This window comes from Budorcas taxicolor, chromosome 10 (genome assembly GCF_023091745.1).
Source record: "Budorcas taxicolor isolate Tak-1 chromosome 10, Takin1.1, whole genome shotgun sequence".
Classification (NCBI taxonomy): Eukaryota; Metazoa; Chordata; class Mammalia; order Artiodactyla; family Bovidae; genus Budorcas; species Budorcas taxicolor.
Genome location: NC_068919.1, coordinates 59,312,236 through 59,340,042, shown reverse-complemented (window position 1 = coordinate 59,340,042; position 27,807 = coordinate 59,312,236). Strand labels below are relative to the sequence as shown.

Genomic DNA, 27,807 nt, shown 5'->3' with positions numbered 1-27,807 from the left:
CATGTTGATGTTACTTCTACTTCCCTGTAAGGTATAAAAACACCAAACAGCAAAGACAGCAGCAACAACACAACAACATTTTTGGAGGGTATAGTCGTTAGGTAGTTGGACCCAGGTTCATTCAGCCCTTCTAGGGCTTGAGCGAGGCACTGGTAATTGATAGTGGAGATGCCTTTTTAGTATTGAAGGACATGTAAATCTGTTGAGAATAAAAAAAGTGCACCCACTCTGGCAGAAAGGAAATCTTAAAAACTTCTCTCCCTGAAGAAAGATGCGATCGTATCACTTTCTTGTGAGCATCTTTCCAATACCTGGTATAAAGGAGGCAATTAATTGGATTGGATTAAATTAGTGAATTATCACTTACCATCATGCTAAATAGCCATTTCCCTCTGTTATTAGTATTACATTTGAATGACTTAAAGAAAAACATAACATGAATACTTTGTTCCAAAGAAAACAGTATCTTCTCGTAGGAGAAAGCATTTATTTTTATTCTGAGAGTATGTGACTGAAAAACAGACCTGGGTCTGATTCAGGTTGCCACTTCTCTCCAGGTATGTAAATAAGGGGGAGGCTTTGTCTCTGCATCTCAGTTTCCTCACTGGCATAATAAGTGAATATAGATTACTAAATCTTTGAGGACCCTTTAGCACTAGGATTCTGTGATTTAAGGGGTAAATAAATTCTTAAGACTATGATTTTTTGAAGAGTTGCTAATAATAATTAAACTCATGCTTGTATGGTCCAAATCTTCTGTTGGATTTTTCAAGATTCTGGGTTTTAGTAACAAATCATTATTGGGAAAAACAACAACAACAAACACTAGAAGGCTATGTTCAAACCCTAATGATATTGGAACACTGTGGATAAGGTACTTGTTATAGTGTAGTAATGTAACATGAGTCTGCTAGTATTGCTAATTAATATCTTTATCCCTGTGAAAATACCTACCACATTTCTTTTTTCTCTTTCCTACAATTACTTTGCTTAATAAACTTGGCAATTGGGAATTTGTTGGACAAAATAAACTTTATAATTTTAGTGTCCACCAGATTGAGATCCTGGAGTAACCAAGCTTTTGATTGACCACACACATTTTTACTTCTGGGTAGATGCTGTTAGTTTTAATTAAAATAAATTCATAAGTGAAAAAGGTAAATAAAAAGAAAGGAACAATAAAAAAGTAAGGGTGAGAACTGAGAGTGAAATCCTGCTCCCATGGTTCTGAGGAAAGATTCAGATATACTGTAAATGACTGTGGAGCATTTCAAAGTTGCACTGCATATTTCCCGCTTTTAAAACTAAGTGCAATAACCTAATTTGCAAATACCCACACACCTTGAAGTGATGGTGTTTAATTTAGTATCTTTGAAAAATTTAATGAAAACTCATAAGAAAGTCTCATTTATCAAGTTTTCCTATTTCTCAAATTTGATTTTTAGACTTAGTCTTTATAGATATAATTTTTATTCTTAAAAATATTTTTCCCTATTAAAATGTTAGTAGTTCACTCTCTTAAAAGCATGTTGAGCAATTTATAAGTTTTACTTTTTCAGTGTTGGGATGCATTTTAGCAAGACTATTATGACTTTTTTGCAACTTAATTATTCTAAGTCCTTTGATTATAAAAGCAAGAGGTTGGGGTCAAATTCTAGATGAAAATGCTAGGAGTGAGACTAGAAAAACAGTACATTTGTGGGCTATTTTACTGAAGCCAGTAAGCAGTGAATAATGTAGCCATTTAAAAATAATTTAATAATATTTTACTCAGGTATCCCCCAAGTGAATAACCAAGGAAAAAATATTTCTCAAGTTACATTTTTCTTGGTTACTGAGTATACAGATGCTTTAGAAGTCCTACTGGAGATTAGAGTTTGGATGAACAGATATAATTTCTTAATTTTAATAGTAGCAAAATTGGTAAGGGATCAGAAGACAGGAAAGAAACTTGGCCTGATCATGAAGACTAAGGGTGGAATGAAAAGAAGATGATTTCAGCTCAGCATCTCACAGCATGGTGTGACGGGAAGAGCTTGGCCTCTGGAGTCGACCAGACCTTGGATTCCTAGCTTATACCCTTGAGCTGTGTGACTTTGGGATATTATTTAACTTCTGAACTTCTTTGTGTTTAAAATTGAGGTAATAATATTTACCCAGTAAAGTTGTTGCCAAGATTAATGTACATAAATACATAGCCTAACTTATAAGTGGTAATGATCACTATTGTTACCATCACCAGATTATTAAGATGATGATAATAATGTAATAATAATTTATAATTCTCATTCCAGTTAACAAAAGGTATATTTTCTCTGCATGTGGGGTACTCTGGGTCACTAGAAAATGACTAGGCTGGTGTCATTCGAAGGCTTTTTTTTTTCTTTCTTTCTAACTCTAGATGCAGAGTTCCATGAACACCAAATGGATTTAGGATAGTAAAAAGAACATTACTTTTCATTTCTTTATTTAACAGTGTTTACTGAACCAGGCACTGTACTAGAACTGGGCCCAGAGCAATAAGAATAGGCGAGGAGCTTATATTCTAAAAGGGAGAGACAGATATTGAATATAAGAAACAAATGGGCAAGATACTTTCATATATATTAATTTCTATAAGGAGAATGAAATTTAGCAATGATAGAGAATGACTTGGAGAAAGATTACTTTTGGTTATGTGATTAGTACAAAGAATTAAAGTAAGAGAAGGGAGGAAGAGAAAAAATGACCAATGAAACAATTACCAGTTGTTGGTAAACCTGAGTTTTATTGTGGACATCAATAACTTCATGATGTAGGGAGTGACATTTAAGCTGAAGCATATTATTATACATTTTGTTTATTATTTGCTGTTTTGAACCTTTCTTCTCTGGATAAAGCCCCACTCTGTTGGTTTGCAAAATATTCCACTTGAGGAAATTGGTGATACTCTTTGGATGCAGTCTTGCTGATTCTGCCCATAAGGAGCCATCTCCTTATGGAGATGCCATGATATCATGACAGAGAGCCACGATAGAGTGGGAACCATGTGGTAGAGTAGGTACTTCAGGGCCTTGGCAGGTGGGCTTCTCTCCCCGTTCTGCGGAATGTCTAAGGTTAGGTGAAAGTAGAGTCATTAGGTGGCCCTCAAGGGATGTTGGATGTTTCCAGATTGGGATGTTTGAGCAGATTTTCAAGCTTTGCTTTTTTTTCCCCCCAGGACTTTGTTGAGTCTTCTTTCCCATTTTTAATCTGAGTTCCAGTTGGAGCTCAGGGTTGGGGACAGGAGTACCATTTGCCTCACTCTGTCTGAAAGTGAAAGTCACTCAGTTGTGTCTCTGTATAGTCCATGGGATTCTCCAGGCCAGAATACTGGAGTGGGTAGCCTTTCCCTTCTCCAGTGGATCTTCCCAACCCAGGAATCGGACCGGGGTCTCCTGCCTTGCAGGCGAATTCTTTACCAGCTGACTATGAGGGAAGCCCCTCTGTCTAGGGAATCATAGATAGTCATTATTAGATTATAGCCTTACGATTCAGGGAAAAAAGAGGAAAAGCCATACCTATCGAATTTCCAATCAAATTATTGCTTAGTATTTAAAAGATCCTGCTTTTCCAAAAAATATAAAACATGGGATTGTAAAGCTGTTCTGAAGCTGACCTACTGAGGTGCCAGACATTTGACACTGGTTAGAGATAGGTGTTGTAAATACTGCCAGTTGCCTTGTTACTTAATTTTTTATTATCAGTCTATTCTGTTGTCCAGTGTGGTATACTTCATGCTTTTTACCCTTAATTTACAAACTTTATATTTCTCTGGTTATCATTCTATTGTTATATGACAAGAGATCCCACAGTAAGTGACTAAGATGAGTAATGAAAAGGCCAGAGTTTCTATTGTTTTTCTTTTTAAATTTCATCAAAAGTAAATCTTTTAGAGAGTAAAATTTTTCAGAGAAGGAGATGGATTTCTTTTTTGGGTGTCTGAAGGGCAAAGTTAACATTTGCTAAAGTTTCATTTCACACATGTAGACTATTCAACTGCCAGTTTGGCAATTTGACATGTTAAAGTAATTTACCCTGTGATTAAGTTATTTCACATGGAATATCATAATTTCTTTGGAGTGATAGTGGGAGCAGGAGTGGGGAATCCCATTTAATTTCGTTTCTTATAATAAACAGGGAAAGTTCTTTAAATTCATCTTCTAGAAACCCAGGTTGTGCTGTTAATACTCGGGTGCCCTGCTTTGTATCAGCACCAGTATGGTCTTACTAAGGACAATATAAGAGGAGTTTGGCTTTTTTTAGGTATCACTTTCAAATGATACATTTTAATGAGTGCCACCCAGGTTACTCTTTGACCAATATGTTGATTTAATTATTTTAAGCATGCAAATAAAATATAATTGTTTCAAAGATCTTGGGTAACATCCCACATAAGAAGACATTCTGGGCTATTAACCAGTTGTTAATTTTGACTGTGTTTATTTAAATCAAGTGGGAACAGAGCCCTATGCAACTTTATGTGTGGTCATCAAAGCCCATAATCTCCTATAATTTGAGTAAGTTACAGAGAAGGTAAAATTGGTCATGACTCCTGTGGTTACAAGGATATCCAGAGAATATCTGATTGTTTCTTTTTATAAAATTGTGTCATTGCTTTGTAAAATATATGCAAAAATTCAAGCAATCAGTAAAATTTAAAATATTTTAAATTCTACATGCTGTAGAGAAGTCTACAAATATAAAAATAAGAAAATGCTGCTTTATATAATTTAAGTTATATTTATGTTCATTTTTATGACTTAAAGTATTTGTTAGTTTTTATAAATATTTTCAGTTTTCAAATAAAGTTGCTATGGTTGCTGCTGCTGCTGCTAAGTCACTTCAGTCGTGTCTGACTCTGTGCGACCCCATAGACGGCAGCCCAGCAGGCTCCCCCGTCCCTGGGATTCTCCAGGCAAGAACACTGGAGTGGGTTGCCATTTCCTTCTCCAATGCATGAAGGTGAAAAGAGAAAGTGAATTCGCTCAGTCGTGTCTGACTCTTAGCGACCCCATGGACTGCAGCCTACCAGGCTCCTCTGCCCATGGGATTTTCCAGGCAAGAGTACTGGAGTGGGGTGCTATTGCCTTCTCTGAAGAATTTATCAGAAAAAGAGTTTAAATGTACATTTCCTTTGGGAATAATTCACAGAAACCTATGTTTTAATGCAGGATACTTTATATTTAGCCATTTTCATTGATTTGCTTAAAATTTTTTTGCATAATATTGTAAATTATGACACATTATTACTTGTTGAAAACAAAGTTGAATATCACACACATAGTCAGGTTCTCTTGTTGTTGTTGTCATTTTGGCCATGCTGTGCAGCTTGCAGGATCTCAGTTCCCCAACCAGGGACTGAACCTAGGCCTTGGCAGTGAAAGCGCTAATTCTAACCACCAGACCACCAGAGAGCTCCGAGATGGATTGTCAATGTAGCACTTACAGTTTTTTCTCAACTTTTAATTAATTAAAACTTATTTTTTTAGTTGAAGTATAGGTGATTTACAATGTTGTGTTACTTTCTGCTATACAGCAAAGTGACTCAGTTATACATATATAAACATTTATTTTCACTTTCTATTCCATTATGGTTTTTCCAGGATATTGAATATAGTTCCTTGTGCTATATAGTAGAACCTTGTTGTTTATCCATTCTTTGTGTAAGTTTGCATCTAGTAATCCCATCCCCTTAGCAACCACAAGTCTGTTCTCTGTGAGTCTTCTCAAATTTTTATTACAAGAAAATTTCCAAATGTATAGAAAAAGTACATGAATAGGCAATGGACATGCATATGTCTTTCACCTCAGTCCTCATAAGCATTTTGCCACATTTAATTTATTTTTTTTCTACTTTTTTCCCCTGTACCATTTGAGAGTTAATTGCAGACATAGTCCCCAAATGCTTCATCTCCTAAGAACAAGTCATTATCCAACAAAACCAAATATAATTTTCACATAGATACAATACTGTTACCTCGCATGCATATTAGTTTGTATCCATATTTTCCAATTACCCTAATAATAATGTCTTTTATAGCTTCTCCTCTGTTTTTTCTTTCTTTCCTGATCCAATCATTGCATTTAACTGTCATGTTTCTTTAGTTTAGGACTTCCTGGTGGCTCAGATGGTAAAGCATCTGCCTACAATGCGGGAGACCCGGGTTCAATCCCTGGGTCAGGAAGATCTCCTGGAGAAGGAAATGGCAACCCACTCCAGTATTCTTGCTTGGAAAATCCCACGGACGGAGGAATCTAGTAGGCTACAGTCCATGGGGTCGCAAAGAGTCAGACACAACTGAGCAACTTCACTTTCACTTCACTTCTTTAGTTTCCTTTATTCTAGGACAATTCCCAGGGATTTTTTAGTTTTTCATGGGATTAACATTTTTGAAGAGGCTAGACCTCTTTTCTTTTCTCAAGTTCCCTCAGTATGGATGTGTCAAGATAGTAGCCTAATTATCAGATCAAGATTCACTTTCCCCCCAAGAAATACATGGGTGATGTCCTTCTCAGTGAATCACATCACATGATCTAGGTTGATCCTGTTATATTTTAAAAACAGAGTACATCATGCGAAGTGCCAGACTGGATGAAGCACAAATTAGAATCAAGATTGCAGGGAGAATATCAATAATCTCAGATATATAGATGACACCACCTTTATGGCAGAAAGCAAAGAAGAACTAAAGAGCCTCTTGATGAAAGTGAAAGAGGAGAATGAAAAAGCTGGCTTAAAACTCAACATTCAGAAAACTAAGATCATGGTATCTGGTCCCATCACTTCATGGCAAATAGATGGGGAAACAATGGAAACAGTGAGAAACTTTATTTTGGGGGGCTCTAAAATCACTGCAAAGATGGGCTCGATAAAGGACAGAAACGGTATGGACCTAACAGAAGCAGAAGATATTAAGAAGAGGTGGCAAGAATAAACAGAAGAACTGTACAAAAAAAGATCTTCAAGACCAAGATAATCACGATGGTGTGATCACTCACCTAGAGCCAGACATCCTGGAATGTGAAGTCAAGTGGGCCTTAGAAAGCATCACTACAAACAAAGCTAGTGGAGGTGATGGAATTCCAGCTGACCTATTTCAAATCCTGAAAGATGATGCTGTGAAAGTGCTGCACTCAATATGCCAGCAAATTTGGAAAACTCAGCAGTGGCCACAGGACTGGAAAAGGTCAGTTTTCATTCCAATCCCAAAGAAAGGCAATGCCAAAGAATGCTCAAACTACCACACAATTGCACTCATCTCACACGCTAGTAAAGTAATGCTCAGAATTCTCCAAGCCAGGCTTTAGCAATACGTGAACCGTGAAATTCCAGATGTTTAACCTGGTTTTAGAAAAGGCGGAGGAACCAGAGATCAAATTGGCAACATCTGCTGGATCATGGAAAAAGCAAGAGAGTTCCAGAAAAACATCTACTTCTGCTTTATTGACTATGCCAAAGCCTTTGACTGTGTGGATCACAAGAAACTGTGGAAAATTCTGAAAGAGATGGGAATACCAGACCACCTGACCTGCCTCTTGAGAAACCTATATGCAGGTCAGGAAGCAACAGTTAGAACTGGACATGGAACAACAGACTGGTTCCAAATAGGAAAAGGAGTACGTCAATGCTGTATATTGTCACCCTGCTTATTTAACTTCTATGAAGAGTACATCATGAGAAACTCTGGGCTGGAAGAAGCACAAGCTGGAATCAAGATTGCCGGGAAAAATCTCAATAACCTCAGATATGCAGATGACACCACCCTTATGGCAGAAAGTGAAGAGGAACTAAAAAGCCTCTTGATGAAAGTGAAAGAGGAGAGTGAAAAAGTTGTCTTAAAGCTCAACATTCAGAAATCAAAGATCATAGCATCCGGTCCCATCCCTTCATGGGAAATAGGTGGGGAAACAGTGTCAGACTTTATTTTGGGGGGCTATAAATCACTGCAGATGGTGACTGCAGCCATGAAATTAAAAGATGCTTACTCCTTGGAAGAAAAGTTATGACCAACCTAGATAGCATATTGAAAAGCAGAAACATTACTTTGCCAACAAAGGTCTGTCTAGTCAAGGCTATGGTTTTTCCTGTGGTCACGTATGGATGTGAGAGTTGTACTGTGAAGAAAGCTGAGTGCTGAAGAATTGATGCTTTTGAACTGTGGTGTTGGAGAAGACTCTTGAGAGTCCCTTGGACTGCAAGGAGATCCAACAAGTCCATTCTGAAGGAGATCAGCCCTGGGATTTCTTTGGAAGGAATGATGCTCAAGCTGAAACTCCAGTACTTTGGCCACCTCATGCGAAGAGTTGACTCATTGGAAAAACTTTGATGCTGGGAGGGATTGGGGGCAGGAGGAGAAGGGGACGACAGAGGATGAGATGGCTGCGTGGCATCACTGACTCGATGGACGTGAGTCTGAGTGAACTCCGGGAGTTGGTGATGGACAGGGAGGCCTGGTGTGCTGCGATTCATGGGATCGCAAAGAGTCAGACATGACTAAACGACTGAACTGAACTGAACTGAAAATCACTGCAGATGGTGACTGCAGCCACGAAATTAAAAGACGCTTGCTCCTTGAAAGAAAAGCTATGACCAACCTATACAGCATATAAAAAGCAGAGACATTACTTTACCAACAAAGGTCCATCTAGTCAAAGCTATGGTTATTCTAGTAGTCATGCATGGATGTGAGAGCTGGACCGTAAAGAAAGTTGAGCACTGAAGAACTGATGCTTTTGAACTGTGGTGTTGGAGAAGACTCTTGAGAGTCCTTTGGACTACAAGGAGATCCAACCAGTCAATCCTAATGGAAATCAGTCCTGAATGTTCATCGGAAGGACTGATGCTGAAGTTGAAGCTCCAATACTTTAGCCCCCTGACGCAAAGAACTCACTCATTGGAAAAGACCCTGAGTTGGGAAAGATTGAAGGCAGGAGGAGAATTGGACAACAGAGGATGAGATGGTTGGATGGCATCACTGACTCAATGGACATAAGTTTGAGCAAGCTCTAGGAGTTGGTGATAGACAGGGAAGCCTGGCCAGCTGCAGTCCATGGGTCACAAAGAATCAGACACGACTGAGTAACTGAACTGAACTGATAAGTAGGAGTGTGCTGCCTATCCAAAAGAATGCCTTAGGTTAAGTCTGTGACATAAATTCTCTTTTTCACAAAAGTGGATTCGTTTTGTTAAGAATAGTTAAAAAATAAAGTCCTTTAAAAGTGAAAACAGATACTCTAACAATTTAGTCTTCTATGATGTGTTTTAATAACTACAATATGTATTTGTTGAATGAAAACTACTGATTAGTTAAAAATCACAAATTCTCAAGGAATTTGTCAGAGAACTAAAATGATTGTTGTACTGCTATTTAAGTCTTTTTAATGTTCTCCTTCATTGTTTTGTTTAGAAAACAAAATGTACTAAGCTTGGAATAAACTGTTTGAGATATCTAGCATAAAAATAACCCAAGCAAATATAATTTTAAACTGTCACTGTTTATATAGGGTCACATTATTTCACTTGCAGTCACTCAGGGTTTGTATATATCACATTTCAGTGTAATGACATGGGCAGGCTCTGAAGAAAATACCAGGCAACACGAATTTGGTTTGACTAACAAATATTTACATGTCTCTGTATCTCTAATTATTGTAATCTTTTAAGGGGTTTATGCTACATATTCTTTCAAGCTTTATATTAGATTAAAAGAGGTTGATTAATAGTATATCTAACTATAAAAATGATACTACAGTCTGTCTAGATAAATGTCAGATTTGAGCCAGGGCTTCTGCAGAGAACAGGTGGACTCAAGAGCCTTGACATGGGCAGATGGCTCCCTGTCATGTGCATGACGTCTTGTGTGTATTAACCTTTTCTTCCTTCCCAGGTGGGTGGTGTTCATAGAAGTCAGAGTGGTCATTTGATCTTTTAGGTTTCTCTAGTCATCTAGTTGGTACCTTATATGAAAGAAAATATAAACAGTGCTGCCCTTTGCTTGTAAGTTTGATGCCTCATCTGTAGGAGGAGACTGGTGGTTGTATTGTTGGTTACTGAACCAGTCATGTGTTTGCTTGCTCACCATCCGTGTTAGTTGGCATGCTTTTGTGGGATGGCCACCTGGAACTGTGGGTTAAGTCGGTAGTAAACTGTTTAAGAGATACCCTCCCCCTACTTCCCACCTGGCTTTGATCAAACTCCCTGGCGTATCTGACCACAACATTAACTACACTGTCATGCTTATTATTTTATATTAGAAGGATGTTTCCCTCTAGACTCTGGTGAGGTCTTCAAGCACAGAGGCTATAGCCCCTTCCCCGCCTTTTTAAAAACTGTAGTAGCTGAACGACATATAATTTATAGGTATACAATACAGTGCTTCACAGAGTTTAAAGGTTATACTCCATTTATAGTTATAAAATATTGGCTATCTCCCCCATGTTGTAGAGACTATCTCTTTTTGATTCTTTGGATCCCCAGTGTGCAGTTTGGTGCTTAAGTGAATTAAGAAAAAAATTGTGATCTCATTTGCAATGTGATAATTTGCTGATGATAATGTAAACAATTATTTGGGCTTTTATTTAGTATAACCGTTTAAGAGTCTATCAATTTTGCAATTAAACTTAATCCAGAGGAGTTATTCATTTATATATGCTTATTAAAGAGTTGTTATCTTCTATGTAAGGTGATCTACCAAATATCTCTCTTTTCTCTACTATGGCTGCTATGCATTCTGAGTAGTTGGTGTCTGTGTCACACCAGTTATTGAAAATATGACTATAATCCTTGGTTCCAGGCATTTGTGCCAGGTGCTAGTTTCCTTAGTTGCTAAGGGTTTTGTCTGTCTTATGCACATATGAAAGCATGTCTCATAAGTCTAAGCATGTGAATTAGAGCTGCCATGTTAATGGTATTAGTAAAGACTATCCCTCTTGGGCTCCAACTTAAACTTTCTGAATTTTATCCCATGCCTCTTAAATTTTCAGATGAAGGAGTGTTATATAGGAGGTGTTCAAGGAGCAAGACAGTCAGTGAAACTGGATCCATTCCTATGAAACTGGGTCCATTCCTATACTACATAAATGGCTACCCAAATAGAGGTGTTTCTAAAGGTGTAAATTTCTCTTTCTAAAAAATTTATTTTTAGTTGGAGGATAATTGCTTTACAATATTGTGTTGGTTTCTGCTGTATATCAACATGAATCGGCCATCAGTTCAGTTCAGTCGCTCAGTTGTATCTGACTCTTTGCGACTCCATGAATCGCAGCACGCCAGGCCTCCCTGTCCATCACCATCCCCCAGAGTTCACTCAAACTCACGTCCATCGAGTCGGTTATGCCATCCAGCCATCTCATCCTCTGTCGTCCCCTTCTCCTCCTGCCCCCAATCCCTCCCAGCATCAGAGTCTTTTCCAATGAGTCAACTCTTCAAATGAGGTGGCCAAAGTACTGGAGTTTCAGCTTTAGCATCATTCCTTCCAAAGAAATCCCAGGGCTGATCTCCTTCAGAATGGACTGGTTGGATCTCCTTGCAGTCCAAGGGACTCTCAAGAGACTTCTCCAACACCACAGTTCGAAAGCATCAATTCTTCAGCACTCAGCTTTCTTCACAGTCCAACTCTCACATCCATACATGACCACAGGAAAAACCATAGCCTTGACTAGATGGACCTTTGTTGGCAAAGTAATGTCTCTGCTTTTTAATATAGGTATACATATATCCCCTCCCTCTTGATACTCCCTCCCACCCCATCCCAGCCCTCTCGGTTGTCAGCACCAGATTTGAGCTTCCTGCATCATACAGTGAATTCCCACTGACTCTCTGATTTTACATATGGTAATGTGTATGTTTCAGTGCCACTCGCTCAGTTTGTCCCACCCTCTCCCTTCCCCACCATGTCCACAACCCTGTTCTCTGTGTCTCCTTTGCTGACCTGCAAGCAGGATCATCATTAATATCTTTTTAGATTCCGTACATATGCATGAATATATGATACTTGTCTTTCTCTTTCTGATTTACTTTACTCTGTATATTAGGCTCTAGGTTCATCCGCCTTATCAGAATTCAGTCAAATGTGCTCAAAGGTGTAGATTTCTCTTGATGAGGTGGAAACACCTCTTATCGCCAGCTGTGTTCTTCATACTTTATTAAAGTCTCATGCCCTCTTAGTTTAATTTTCTGTTTCCTAGTTTCTTCTCTACTGGAGAAAGGAGATAGGTATTATATAGCTTTTACATATTGTTATAAAGTAGTTAAGTGGGAGTTTTTGCTTGTTGACCAGAAATTTAAGATCAATGATGTATTCTCTAATTGTAGTATTATAATTAAAATATGTAAATATTGACTAAAAGTAATGGCAATGAGAATATGAACAATTTTTAAGTGTGAGTTTTAGTTTTGAGGCTAGTTGATGAGCTGTGGGTTCCTAGAGCCATAAACAGACATAGCCTCTGTCTTAAATGGGTGAAAACATTTTTACAAACTCCAGGTTTTTTGTGATTTCATCAAGAATGATTATAGTTTCCTTGAGATTTAGTTTTCTTATTATAAAACCCAGTGCATTCTCATTAAAAAACACTGGGGAATTTAAAAGTATGTTAAAATTAAACTAAAAAATAACCCATACTCTTAACAACTCATTGAACTCATTGCCCTCTTGAATACTGTGAAGGAAATAAAATCTTTGTACCTTCTGAAAATATTACGATTCAAAGAACCCACATTTAGTGCATGCATTGATCCAATTAGCAAAATTTTATAGAATGTTTACTTTGTACCAGGCACTTTTCTAGGCACTGGAGATAGGGTAGTGACAAGAAAGTGTTTTCTTTCATAGAGTTCATATTTGATTAAAGGGAGACAGAAAATAAAGGAAAAGATACCGTAAGATGGTAAAAGCCTTGAAGAAAAACAAAGCAGGGTGTGAGGTGGAGAGTGGTAGGGGGTGTTAATATGTTTTAAGGGGATGAAGGAAAGTGTCTGATAAGGTGACATTTGAGCAGATATTTCAGAGCAAGAACTTTCCAGGCCATGGGAATGGTAGGTGGAAAGAACCTGGAGTGGCATGGGATCTTGATTCCTGGTTGGCCAGTAACTATGGCCAGCATTTATTGTACATTAACTGTATTCTAGGCTTTTAAAATTTTTACAATAACCCAATGAAATGAGTAATTTTTGCAACTCCCATTTTGCAGATGAGGAAACTGATATGTTTTAACCACTATGTTATACTAATAAGTGCTATGATAGAGCCCAGAGTTAGAGTATGTAACTCAATTCTAGGAGGCCATGAAAACTTCCCAGAGGAGTTGCTGCTTGATTTTAGTCTCAGTGAAAGAGCAATCAATCACAGTTATTAAGTGAGAAGAGTATAGAATTATGGTCTCATTTACCCTCCTGTCATATGCCCAGAACCTATAATAGTACCTTTCCAACAGGTGGTACTCAGTAAATGTTTATTGAATGAGTGCAGGTGGAATAGCATTTGCAAAGACATGGAGGCATAGAGAATTTAGGATTATCGTAACACTGAAATTAGTTTATTTTGACAGGAGCATGGACTATGTGTTCAAAACAGCAGGAGCTTATGGCAGAAGAAAACAGAGGTCAGTTCATAAACCTATTTTTATGAAAAGGCAATGAGGTACTTTTTCAGCAGCACATATATACTAAAAATTGAGAAGCGATGGTGGAGATGGTCTTGGAGCCTGAGGAATGAGAAAATGTAATTATGTGAATATTTCTCTCTCTCTAAAAGAAAGAGAGAAGTGGCTGGGACTTTGGAGGAAGGAGAAATGTGACCTATTTTTACAACACTTCGGACACCCAATGTGTGGCATTTTTCTGATACCAACCAGTTCTCTAGCTCTCCAGATAGCAGCTGGGTATCCTTCAATCTGTTCAGTCCAGTTCAGTTTTAGCACTCCCTGGAGTTAGTGTCAGATCCTAAAGGTTAAGGACTCAGTCCCACAAAACTGACCGCTTAAGATGCCAGGTGCAAGTGTCTAGTTGTCATGTCACCTGTCCTTTTGACCAGCCAGCTATAAAATTAAGGGTTCCCACAACTCCCTCTTCAGGTTCACTCATTTTCTAGAGTGACTCACGGAACTTTAGAATACTTCCTATTACTCTCTAATTACCATTACTGGTTTATTATAAACAGTACAACTCAGGAACGGCCAAACGGAGGAGATGCATAGGAGAAGGTACTGGGTGAGGAAGGACCACAGACCTTCTGTGCCTTCTTCACGTGTGCTAACCTGCCAGCACTGTGTTTTGTTCACCAAATCAAAATCCTCCAGATCCTGTTGTTTAGGGTTTTTGTTTTTTTTTTTGATGGAGGCTTCATTATGTAAGCACAATTGATTAAATCATGGTCTATTCGTTATTGATTTAATTCTAGCCCCTCTCTCTTCCCTGGAGGTGATGTTGTGGGAGTGGGTTGGGCTGAAAGTCCCAGTACTCTAGTCCATGCGTTGCTCTTTTTGGGGACCCGCCCCCATTCTGAAGCTAGGTGGGAGCCTCTAGTTACCAGTCTTCTCACTAGCATATAAAAGACACTCATCACTCCAGAGGATCTAAGGGCTTTAGGTTCTAGAACAAAAATCAAGTATGTATTTTTTATTACATCACAAAGGGTAAGTTAGGGATAGGGAGAGGAGACCTCAGAGTACAAAGAAAGAACTAGGATTCAATCATAGTTGGAGAGACTTCAAAGGGTGGCTCAGAAGAGAAGTATTAGATCTGCTTATTAGATAGGGGAGAATTGAGAAAGGCTTTTTCTGGCGAGGAGAGGAATTAAAGAGGAAATAGGATGAATTCATAAGGGGAAAGGGCCACATTCCTATAGCTGAAGACTTGACTGCTTTGGCCTGACTCTGGGACAGGTGAGATTTTTAGCCTCACTATCAAGAACTAGAGAATCTCAGCATAGTTTAAGGCTGAAAGTATTAGAGATCAGATTTTTCTGTGCAGATTGTAGGAAACTTGTTAATATTTAATGAAAGGAAAGCTGGATTCATAAATTAGCATTGACCTATAAACTACCTATCTGTAGATTGCTATCGAGATTTCCCCTACTATTAGTTAATTTAAGTTAAAGTTTCTTAAAATTTTGGACCATGACTCATGTAAAATGTGTGTTATATTGCAATGTAACATGTAATATGCAGGGGCAAACACACTCTAGAAAGTTTCACAAAACAATGCTTATGTTTTCTACTTGCAGTGCTTTCCGTTCCATTCTCTTGAAAAGTGAAAGTGAAAATGTTAGCCACTCAGTCATGTCTCACTCTTTGCAATCCCATGGACTGTCCATGGAATTCTCCAGGCAAGGATACTCTCTTAGCTTCTATTTAAAAAACATATTTTGAACCACTAAATTGATTCCATAATTAGGTAATGGGTTGGTACCCAGTTGTTTGAAAACAATTGGTCTATTGCTTTCCTGAAATTTGTTGTTTAGTTGCTAAGTCATGTCATTAAGATAAACTAAAAATCAGTATGAAGAAGAAGTATAGAAGCAAAGTAAAAGGCCCTTCTGTCCCAGGGCCTCAGTTCAAGACAGGGAACACCAATCCCTTCAATAATGGCAGCACACAGAAGTGGAAGGAAGAATGAATCTAAGCGAAGCATAAAAGGGAAAGTCAGTGGGATTTCATGCTCTCCAAGATGTGCCAATGTCATGATATGACTGAGTAGTGATTGAGCAGTTTCTGGGTTTCTATTGGATACATATTCACTTCTTGAGTGGAGATTTTTGTCTTGAATATGGTAGATTAGTAGGAGAACAGGATGTTGACATTATATACTCATTTGTTCTTTTATTCATTCAACATTCATTTTCATCAGATAGGGTGGATATTAGAAATACAGAGGTGAACAGACACATGCTCCCTCCCTTCATGGAGCTTAGACAAATGGGAGAGACCAATGTTAAACAAACATACACAAATATCTATATACAGATTGTAATAAATGCTGTGAAGAAAATAGACTATGAGAAAGAAAAATAGGAAGAACCCAGTTTACATGGGGAGGGGCCGCTTTTAGGGAAGACTTCATGGAGTAAGTTGAGATGTGAAACTTGAGTCGGAGTTAAACAAACTTTGTCATAAGCACAGAGTATTCCAGAATGCTTTGAAGAGCTAAAACTTAAGCTGTAGAAATAAGTAATATATTCTCCCAGAAGAAGTGGAAGGAAAGACTCATGAAGTGGGGAGTGAAAGTGAGCAGAGCCATCCAAGGCACCAGTGGTCAGGACAGTCGCTGATGTTGCAGGCTGCTGTCTGGTCCAAGAATGGAGAGTCCAGCATCTATTAAAACCTTGCAAAGCAGCCAGGGACCATCCGTACTCTGGTATCTCTTGGAAATGGTCATTATCTTTTTCTCCCCTTCTTTTCTATTACCCCATTTAAGACAATGTTAACGCCTCCCATTCCATGTTTTGATGGTGTGTAAAGTGGATGGGTGCGTTTTGTGACAAATTACCTTACCAACTGAGTATATATCCTGGGCTAGATTAGTTTCTGTTCTGTTAGAAATTATTTGCCCTTCCTTGAAACCTTCTGCCAATAGTTTGCTGAACTATTGGCTGGCGTTTCTGTATTTAGATCCAGGAGAGTGTTTCTGTTTTCATATTTGTCTTTTGTTGAACCCACTAGTTATGACATTTATAACTTTGGGGAGTGTCAGGAATGACTACATGTTGGTACTTAACAAGGAATGAAAACTTGAAGAAAGAGATTGCAATCAGACATTTATTTTCCAAAGGACAAATATTCTTGGTCAGTTTTTCTGCCTTTTGAATTACACTCTAGATTTGTAACAAGATCATCCATTCATGAAAGCATATATTGGGTCTTGGCACTATATCGGGTTTGGTTCTCCATAGTGTGTAGTATGTGCCTGCATGCTAAGTTGCTTCAGTCGTGTCCAACTCTGTGCAACCCCATGGACTGTAGCCTGCCAGGATCCTCTGTCCATGGGATTTTCCGGGCAATACTGGAGTGGGTTGCCATGCCCTTCTCTAGGGGATCTTCCTAACCCAGGGATTGAACCTACGTCTCTTACATCTCCTGCGTTGGCAGGCGGGTTCTTTACCACTAGCGCCACCTGGGAAGCTCAGCGTGTGGTATAGAGCTCTGAATGTATGTCTAAAATGTTATATAAAAGATCACGTGAATCTGTCTCTGGCTGCCCGCACATCAGACATCGTGCAGTGCAGGGGGAACCTGGCAGGTTGCACGGAGAGTGGGTGCAAGCTGCTCTGGTAGCCCCAAGTCAGTGTGTGCCTGAAGGGGCCTCATGAAGATGATGGATGGGAACTAGAGGTGTGTCTGAGAACCCACATTTGGTAGATGGACCAGAATGGATATTCCTTAGTGTTTTATGAAGTTCTTTTTTCACTTCCCTCTCCTACTCCACAAGGGCAGGAAATCTGTTTTCTTGGAAATACGTTTTGAAGCAAGCAGGAGTTCCCTAAGTCAGAGTTGTACCAATCCTTTTGTCTCTGGGGATTCTGTTTTTAACTTCATCTTTTGTTGACTATAATATTTATGTTCTTAGGGAAGAAATCTATAGTTTCCCCAGCATCTGCTGGGGTTCCTGCTCCTGAACCTCAGATTTCAGAGACCCTCTACCTAGGTGTTACTTATTGTAGTCACCTCCTAACCCAAGCATAATTCTGCTCTTCAACATTCATAGGAGATAGTTTTCTAACCTCCACTTGAGTATCCCCAGTAATCCCATTGTTTCACAAATTAGCCCTTTCATTCCTGGACCATTTTGGTCATTGGGAAGCTTTTTTCTTATATTTAATCACAACCTACCCTTTCTATCTAAATTCTGAATTTTTCCCTTCTTTTGATATTACAGTCTTTTAAAGTTTAAGGAAGATCTTCTGGCTCCTCACACATTCACTGTTCTTTCACTCGTTCCATCTGGGATATGGTTATTGGGCTTCCTTGACATTCTTTCTCTCCCTTCTTAGAATATACTTCATCATTATCATTGCCCTACTTAACGTGACTATCCACTTGATGCCTGTTAGGTCTCAATTTTGGTTTACTTGTACTGAGTGCCTATTTACTTTTTATGGAAAATTCTAGGAATTATACCTCCAAGAATATTTATTCAATAAGATCAAGAACTTAGAAATTAAAAACCAGGGCAAAGGAAAGAAGAATGAAAGCACACCAAGTTAAGCACACATAAGTTAATTGTGTGTGTGTGGGCCCTCAGTCGTGTCTGATTCTTTGTGACCTCATGGACTGTAGCCCGCCAGTCCCCTTTGTCCATGACATTTTCCAGTCAAGGATACTGGAGTGGGTTGCCATTTCCTACCCCAGGGGATCTTCCTGACACAGGGGTTGAACCTGCGTCTCTTGCATCTCCTGCACTGGCAGGCAGATTCTTTACCACTGTGCCACCTGGGAAGCCACCCTAAGTTAATTACTTAATGTAATTGCTTTGTTTAACTGTATTTACTGAGATTATTGGACGCCAGCATAAAAGGGAAAGAGTAATTTATATAGGTCTTGTGATCAAAATAGAGAAACAATTCCAGGTCTCCAGAGAAGACAATGTTTCCTCCAGGGGTACTAAATTCTAAAACAATTTCCTCATGTGGATTCCATATAGCACACAAAGCAATCTCTCCAGCAGTTTGAAAACAAATGCAAAATGATATTCATGTGACTGTTTCTTACAGTGACCTTCAGTAGATGCTCCTGGCATAATGTTTGAGCACAACTCAGATTTCCCTTCTAACAACTCTTTTAACACTCTCCACCATTTCCTGACCCTAAAGATTCTTCCCACTTCATGCTAAAGTCTTTGTGAATTGAATACTATACACGTTGAATCCTTTCTCCCAGACAAATGTGTCCACTGAGTTACAGATTTGGTCAAATTAGATGATGATTCATGGGAGTTATTCTGTTCTCTTTTGATTGGGTCCATTTCTGTGCAATTGGAGTGATATGAGGAAAATTAACAAGTGTTAATTTGAACAATTATGTTGGGGGAAGAATAGTTACCTTCTCCTGGAGAGTCCAGTTTGGCTTGCAATCAGATTTCTTGCAATTTGGACCTTGAGGGTGGGTCAGGACAGTGCTGCTTAAAACTCCACATGAAGAACCTTCCCTAAGGAGTGGGAGCGTCCCTCTGACCACGGGCAGGGACGTGCAGTTCCAGGACACACTTGCCAAACCACAGAGATTGCAGGCCTGCTGCCCATCCATTATTATCATCATTATTTAGCATTCTTCAAAGGTCAGAGCCAAAATAAATGGTCTGCCAGCCAAGCAAGCAACACCAGCCTATACCACAGGCCTTTGTAGGCCCTTTGGTATTTAGTAGCAATGACTTGGTTCATATTCTTGTCTGATTCCATCAGTCTGGCCAGGCTTCTGCCTCCTGCTGTCTTCCCACAACAACTTATTTTTTTCCAATTCTGTCTTGCCTCCTCCCTCTTCCCAATAATAGTTACCTTGGTATGTGTTTGCTGCCCTTCCTTTCTTTCCTTCTCTGTTTTGAATTTAAACAATGAAAGGGATTGAATTAATTGTGCTAATGATAGATAAAAGTATGCCCAGAAAGCTTTTTGGGACTTCTATATTTTGGGTTCCTTGTTCACCCTTGAACCTCTACTCCCCTTGGGGGTAAAGAATAGTATTGTGGTTGAGAGCTTAGAGCCAAAACTCTGAGTTCAAATTCTGACTCTTTCACTTACTAGCTGAATGTTCTTGGTCAATTTACTTAATCTCTCTTTGCTTCTGTTTCTTCATTATAAAATGCATTTATCAATAAAGACTTCCTTCATGGATTTGGTAGTTCATGAAAAGTGCTTAGAACAGTGTCTGACTCAATGTATTAGCTGCTATTATTATTATTAGGCTGTAGAAATCATAGCAAAATGTCAGCCTTATATTGTGATCACTTTGGGTGTGGCTGTTTGTGGGGAGAGGTATGTGGGATTGTATTTGGAAAGGGATAACAGAAAAGGCCTTCAAGCCCCAAACCATCCAGCTAAGTGGATTTTTTTCTTTTTAACCTGGGGATAAGATGGAGTGAAGTTGTGATGATTCAGAAATATCTGCATCCTAGGGCCCCATGGTCAATTCCATTTTTCATTTTAACAGAAGCGATATTCAGTTCCGGTATGCATGCATTTTGCTCCATGTTCTTACAAGGGCCCAGTGTCTGGGCACAGCCTCCATGCTCTGCGGCAGGCAGACAAGGTCGCCTGGTGGACTTTGGGGCCAACCCTATCAGGCTTTGACTCTTAGCTTAGGTTAATTTTTTTCTCACAATCCATGATTTATCATTAAGTGAACAAATAAGTTTTCAGGATCATGTGTATAATACAATTCCTTCTGAGCACAGCATGGAAAGTTGGGAAAAATTCTTGTGTGTCTATGTGGAGAGGGAGAGAGATGTGTGTAGTTTTGAGGACACTGATAAAAAAAACTGTAATGTCATAAGCTATTAACATTGGTTATTTAGAAAGTAGAATCGGAGGAGGGACATTTCTCTATATATCTTTTTTTTTTTAAATTAATTTTTAATTGACGCTTACTTTCTTTGCAATGTTGTGCTGATTCTGCCATACATCAACATGAATCAGCCATAGGTATACGTATGTCCCCTCCCTCCTGAACCTCCTTCCTACTTGCCACCCCATCCGACCCCTCTAGGTTGTCACAGAGCACCAGTTTGAGCTCCCTGAGTCATACAGCAAATTCCCTTTGGCTATCTGTTTTACATATGGTAGTGCATATTTTTACCATGTTACTCTCTCCGTTTGTCCCACCCTCTTCTTCCCACTCTGTGTCCACAACTCTGTTCTCTATGTCTACATCTTTACTGCTGCCCTGCAAATTGGTTCATCTGTACCATCTAGATTCCATATATATGCATTAATATATATTTGTTCTTCTCTTTCTGACTGACTTCACTGTGTATAATAGGCTCTAGGTTCATCCACTTCATTAGAACTGACTCAAATGTGTTCCTTTTTGTGGATGAGTAATACTCCACTGTGTATATGTACCACAGCTTCTTTATCCATTCATCTGTCAGTGGACATCTAGGTTGCTTCCACCTCCTAGCTATAATAAATAGTGCTGCAATGAACTTTGGGGTACATGTGTCCTTTTCAATTATGGTTTTCTCAGGGGCAGCTTAGGTTAATTTATTGAACTTTTTGAGCCTCAGTTTCCTCCTCTATAAAGTAGAAATTATAATTTTGACATTTCAGGGTCATTTTGGAGACTAAGCAGTTAGCACATATGAAATATCCTTGCAGTATCTTGCCTTAGAAGACATTCAGCATTTCTTAGTTTCCCTTGGAGAAGGCAATGGCACCCCACTCCAGTACTCTTGCCTGGAAAATCCCATGGACGGAGGAGCCTGGTAGGCTGCAGTCCATGGGGTCGCTAAGAGTCGGACACGACTGAGCGACTTCACTTTCACTTTTCACTTTCATGCATTGGAGAAGGAGATGGCAACCCAGTCCAGTGTTCTTGCCTGGAGAATCCCAAGGACGGGGGAGCCTGGTGGACTGCTGTCTATGGGGTCGCACAGAGTCGGACACGACTGAAGCGACTTAGCAGCAGCAGCAGCAGCTTCCTTTCCTACTGATTCTTTCCTATGTGCTTAATTTATTAGGAAGGCCCTGGTGTAGGAAATATTTTAGAGGAGTGTTTTCAAATTTAATGTGAATACAGATCACCTGGGGTTCTTGTTAAGCGACGGATTCTGACTCAGCAGGTCTAAGGCCCTAGTCTGTATTTCCAGCCTGTCCTCTAGAGACCCTGTTACTGTGTCTGAGGGCGTCACTTAGAGTAGTGCAGAGGGTGCTGTTTTCTTTCCTTCTTTTGCATCTTATTATTTCTTGTTGGATTTATGTTATCATTTTAATAGTCTTACCACACACATCTGCACACATACAGATCATCTTTTATTAAAGACTGTATGTTGCCAGACACCTAAGAATGTTCAACCTCAACCAGTACAAGTCATGATGGTTGAGGTCCATGAGAAACCTATTATAGACATATTCTCATGTTCCCCATGGACCTGGAATCCCAAACTGTTTCACATAAAATACAGGGTTCCTGCCTTGTTGAAGGCCTCCTCTCAGAGCCTGGATCCCTCCATCACTCAGATTGCAGGTCAGTTAGGTTAGGGAAGTGGTCTTTGTCTCTTTCTTTACAGTTGGAAGGGAGATGCCTTGAATACTGTGCTTCTGCCCCCACTAAGCATGCTAAATATTTTGAGAGCCACATTCCCCAATTACTAGCCTTTTCCCAGATTCATTAGATTACATCCTCTTCAATATAGATGAAGAAGTTCATTTTGTTGTCTGTGTGTGTGTGATATACGCTTGTGAGCACACACTCTTTGATGGTTCTAGATTTTAGCTGTTTTTTCAGATTTACTTTTGGGAATCCTCTTCAGTGTTGTTTCTTCATAGATACTGATCTTTTAAATATTTGAAGTCCTCCTTTTTCCTTTCCTGCATTATTTACTGGAACTTTTCAGCATGATCCATCCGAGTCAGTTGCATCTCTTATGTTCATTTGGGAACTGGCTGTCATTGTCCTGAGGCAAATTTTCTTGAAGTTAAAAATATGAAACTTGCTAATCTCTTTGAATTAGAGATGTGAAGAAGAAATAATAGCCTTCTTCTTCTTTTTCTAATTAAAGAAAACCTACTCCCCCTGTCCCCTTTAGAACACTTCAATGTGTATACAAGTTAGAGCTTGGTCATCAATCATGTTACAAAACAAAGCAAGTCTACATCAGTTTCTTTTAGATTTACCTTGGTGCCTTTTCATGAAGTTTCTCCTACTTGGCTGGGGTCTACTAAATAGGTTTGCCAGTTTGGGGAAGAATTTGAAAATAGCGCCAGGTAAGCACCCAGGCATTTTGAAAGTTAGTGTGAAGAAGGATTGCATGAAGAGAAAGCTGAGAAAATATTTGAGGTAAAGAAAAGTCAGGGGAGCCATTAACATTTTCACTTTATCTTGATATATCAGTCAGGGTCATAACAAAAAGTAGATGGTACACCCATTCATCAAGGGCAGTTTATTTCATAGGGATGATCTACATAGCTGGAGATATTGGGAATACTCAGAACTAGTTGTAGCTGGGTTGTTATGCCATTGGGTCTGAAAGTGACCTCATCAGGGTGAACTCGCTGCCTCCCCCCTCACCATTCCTCATTTCCTGCCAGAATCCTCTGCTGGAAGAACCCAGTGGGAAGCAGAGTACATGGGAACCTCTCAATATAGTTCATGTTGGGCAGCCTCCTGGGCAGATGGTTGCATGGAGGTGGGTGGATAGCACATGCAGGGGGCAAATCATTGTCTGGAACACTAGTTTTCTTTTAAAAGAAAGAAGTTTCTTTTGGAAGACTTGTTCACTTGAAGACAATATCAGTCTTGTGAGCTCCTCGAGGGAAGACATTCCATCTATCTGTAGGACACTAGTATTTAAATGACTGTTGAATGAATGAATAGGGCTGTTCATTTTCTTCCTTTTTCTTAACTTGCACTAAGTGTGGTTGACAACAGTTGGATGATGCTGTCTGGATTAGGGTCTGTGTTCTGAATAGCAAGGCTTTCCATAGGAAATGACGAACATTTTTTGTCTATGTAATTATTCTACTTTTAATAATCTCACTAGTAAAAACTGTCAAACAAAAATAAAGTTTACTGTATTAATATCTTGAAGTCTTTTGTATTATTATTGTCTTTATGAATATCCAGTGTTAGCTAGACAACACATTCATGAATCTTTATCCCTTCTCAGTGACTGTTAAAACCTAACACTGTTATTTCTGCTCTTACTGGATCCCCACTGGTCAGAATATGGGTACACTGTTTAATTTGGGAGCCCATGTGATTTTTGGTTCTTTCCCAGGCCGCTTCAAGAGAAGAACCACACAAAAGGCTAAATTAGCTTCATTAACTATCTTAAGTACCTTTAAAAGAAGATCTATGAATAATGCCAAGTTTCTCCTAACTGTCCAGAGGGCAGGAGTCAAAACAGAAATGAGTTTATTGGCTACAAACTTTTGGAAGAGTTTCTCATGTAATCAGATTGTCTTCCCCAATGATTCTCAGGAAGGGATACAGATAAATGCCACAAGTGACTAGAAGTTTAGAGATGCCTGGGGTTCTTGAAATGCTTGAAAATACATTGGAGGGAGGGTGATGAATTCCTCCTTGGTTAGGGCTTTGCTATTTTTCTCAGGTTACATGTGAGTGTATTGAGGTGTTGTGTGTGTGTGAGTCAGGGGGTGTATAGGAGGGGGTTGGGGGATAGGAGAAGTGGATGAGCTTCAAGCATCAGGAATTGGGACCTCAAATTTGATTTGGTTTGTTCTTGAAGTTAACTCCCAGTGGACTTCTTTCCATACACTTTTGTTAATGTGTTTTTGAAGACTCCTTATTCTCATGAAATCTTTTGATATTTTATATAGTTCAAGCATGTATGGAGTATTTATTGCCTTTGCAAGTCACTCTGCCTGATTATACCTCTTGGGGAACATTTTATGGTTCTATTTTCAGTGTGCCCAAGGATAGAAAGGGCGAGGCAGGCTCACATGTTTCCCCAACATCACCCAGAATGAAAGGCATTCTCTGCTCCTGTTTGCATTCCCTGCTGTTAAGGTCCTCCATTAATGGTTCTCTGAGTTCAGGTCATGCCACCTCTGGCTAAGGCTGTGGGCCTAGCTCTAATTTTTGCTTATTGTCAGAGTGTGAAAGTTTTTCCTTTAACAGGATTTGAAATTAAAAACAACCAACCAAAAAAGCCGTTTGTTTCTAGTTTCTTCACATCTCATAGCCATTTAGTATTTGACCTTTTTGCTTTTAGTGTGGAGGTAAAGGGCAAGGGCCACTGGGAAAGCCAGCCTTTGAGCCTGTAGTTATAGTTTATACTACAAGCATGTTTTGTTCGGCAAGCAGGGATTGCCCTCTCCATGTCCCACCTCCCCCTCAAAAAATTTTAGATTGGAATGCTTTAAATGGAATACAAACTCTCTTGTTTGTCTTGAGTTGCATTACTCCTTACTGTTGAACTGGTTCTCCTAGGGTCACCCAGAATCGTTTAAGTTCTCTCTTTCCCTGAATAATTAAATTGTTATTTTTTAGGGGCAGTGCATGCTACCCAGCTTGTGGGATCTTAGTTCCCTGAGAAGAAGTTGAACCTGGGCCCTTGCATTGAGAGCATGGAGTCCTAACCACCAGACCAGGGAATTCCCCCATTTTTTTTTTTATTTTCCTATCCTCACAGCTTACAAGATCTCAATTCCCCAAACAGGGGTTGAACCTGGGGCCATGGCAGTGAAAGTCTGAAATCCAAACCACTAGGCCACCAGAGGACTCCCCCTGAACAGTTTAAAAAATGGTCCTGAATTCAAGATTAATTATACCTGTTTTTACATTTGACTTGAGATTTAGCTATTCACTTGTATAAATCGAGTGATTTCTCATTCATTATATGAAAATAATAAAATTTAAAATTATATACTTCTTTAGAGTTTATGGGATGTTTTTATCAAATTCATTGGATAATCACAATAATAGCTAGAGAGGTAGGTATTTTCTCCATGTTGTGGATGGGAGGTAATATAGTGTGGTATTTAAGAGTATGGAGTCTGGGGTTAGACAAGCGGAGTTTGAATTTCAGCTTTAGTAATTCTTAGCCTAGTCTCAGTTTCTTTGTCTGTAAAATGAAGAGGAGATATCTATCTTATAGAGTCATGATGAGAAGTAAATGATTAATTCATGCAAAGCAATTGGAACAGTACCTGGCACATAGTAACAGGTCAATAAATTCTGTGAAAACTGTTATGGTTTATTAATACTATATGAAGAAATGGAAACTCAGAAAAGTTGATCCATCTGTCTAGGGTCACATCTGTCTAGTTGGCAGGAGAGTTGGGGCTCTAACCAAGACTTGAGGCTTCTGATACTGGCTTCTTTCCTCCATATTTACCACCAAATTCCTCATGCATTCTGGGGGGGACTATAAAGTGAGTAATCCTTTATTTCATCTTTCAAATTTTTAATCTTCACTTTCTTTTTGTTTTTCTCCATTAAAACTCTTGGTTATTGTCTGTCTAGTAATGAGATACACATGTCAGAGTTCAGCACAAAAAGTAGCAGCAAAGGATGGGGATGTCCAGAACCTTGCTGATGGACTCTCCTTGACACAGAGATACTGGGGAGTCCTGGTCCCTCTGAATCTTGAGGAGATAGATAGTCTGCAGAAATTAACATATTTCCATTGAAGTATTCAGTTGTTGCCACACATTCAGAGATTTTTTTTTTTAAACAATAAGCATACACTTCTTGATGCTTTAGTGTCTTTTCCCTTAAGAAGGAGAATACTTAAATTTTGAGGATCTCATTTATCATTTCATATCTCTTTGAAGTAGTAGAAAAAGTAGATTATGTTATTTGGGTATATTATTTGGTGAGGGGTGTTATTTGGGTATATTATTTGGTGAGGGGTAGGGGTGTAATTCGGAGAAGGCAATGGCACCCCACTCCAGTACTCTTGCCTGGAAAATCCCATGGACGGAGGAGCCTGGTAGGCTGCAGTCCATGGGGTGGCTGAGTCGGACATGACTGAGCGACTTCACTTTCACTTTTCACCTTCATGCATTGGAGAAGGAAATGGCAACCCAATCCAGTGTTCTTGCCTGGAGAATCCCAGGGATGGTGGAGCCTGGTGGGCTGCCGTCTATGGGGTTGCACAGAGTCAGACACGATTGAAGTGACTTAGCAGCAGTAGCAGCAGCAGCAGGGGTGTAATTAGTCCAGTGTAAAAATAACAGAAACTTTGGAGTTAGGCACATGAAATTCAAATCCTAGCTTCTCCACCATCTGTGTCTCCAAGTCTCTTTTCCCTCATCTGTATAATGAGGTTAAGAAGAGGGTTGTTTGGAGACCTAAAGGAGATAATGTTCACAAAAGAGATGATGCCAGGAACTTAGCACGTGAACATGGCTACTGTTCCTGTTGTGCATGCTAAGTCACTTCAGTCATGTCCGACCCTATGGACTGTAGCCTGGCAGGCTCCTTTGTCCATGGGATTCTCCAAGTAAGAATGCTGGAGAGGGCTGCCATGCCCTTCTCCAGGGGATCTTCCCAACCCAGTGTTTGAGCCTGTGTCTCTTGTGTCTCTTGCATTGGCAGGTAGGTTCTTTACCGCTTGCGCCACCTGGCATTGCTGTTATGGGAAGGCAATTTTTCACACTAGCCCCTGTCACTTATGTAGGGACCCGTGTCTCCTCAGTCCACATAGAATCATGCATGTACTTCTCCTAGGTATATTGGTTTTTTTACATTTTAAAATCCAAGTGTTTTGACCTGTTGGTTACTAATTTTAAAAAAAATGTACTTATTATGGAACATTGCCATCTCTGATGTGTTCATCAGGCCACATACAATGTGCATTATGTCAAAAATACCAAGCTTACCTCGTGGCATGAGGCAGTTAGCATTAGTGAATCCAGGAAGGGATATGACACGGGATCTAGCTGCCCAAGTCTCAGAAAGTGAAAGCAGCAGGTGTTTATTGAATATTTTCTATGTGCTCAGGGTTGTGTGAGGTAGGGAACACAGAATAAATACTAATTCTATCTGTTTCTCACAAGACTGGCAATTTTCTGGGGTAAATATTAGTAGGTGTGATTGAAACCTGACACTATTAAAGAATAATAATGATTACTATGTGATTCAGTTTTGTTAAGTGGATTCTGGTCTGGG

At 39.3% G+C, this 27,807-nt stretch overlaps 1 protein-coding gene across 1 annotated transcript in view; it reads left to right on the top strand.

The window, feature by feature from the left end:
• The window catches only part of GALK2 (galactokinase 2), a 136,098-nt gene that overhangs the window by 50,295 nt on the left and 57,996 nt on the right, over positions 1-27,807 (top strand). The gene's annotated exons all lie outside the window — the stretch shown is intronic.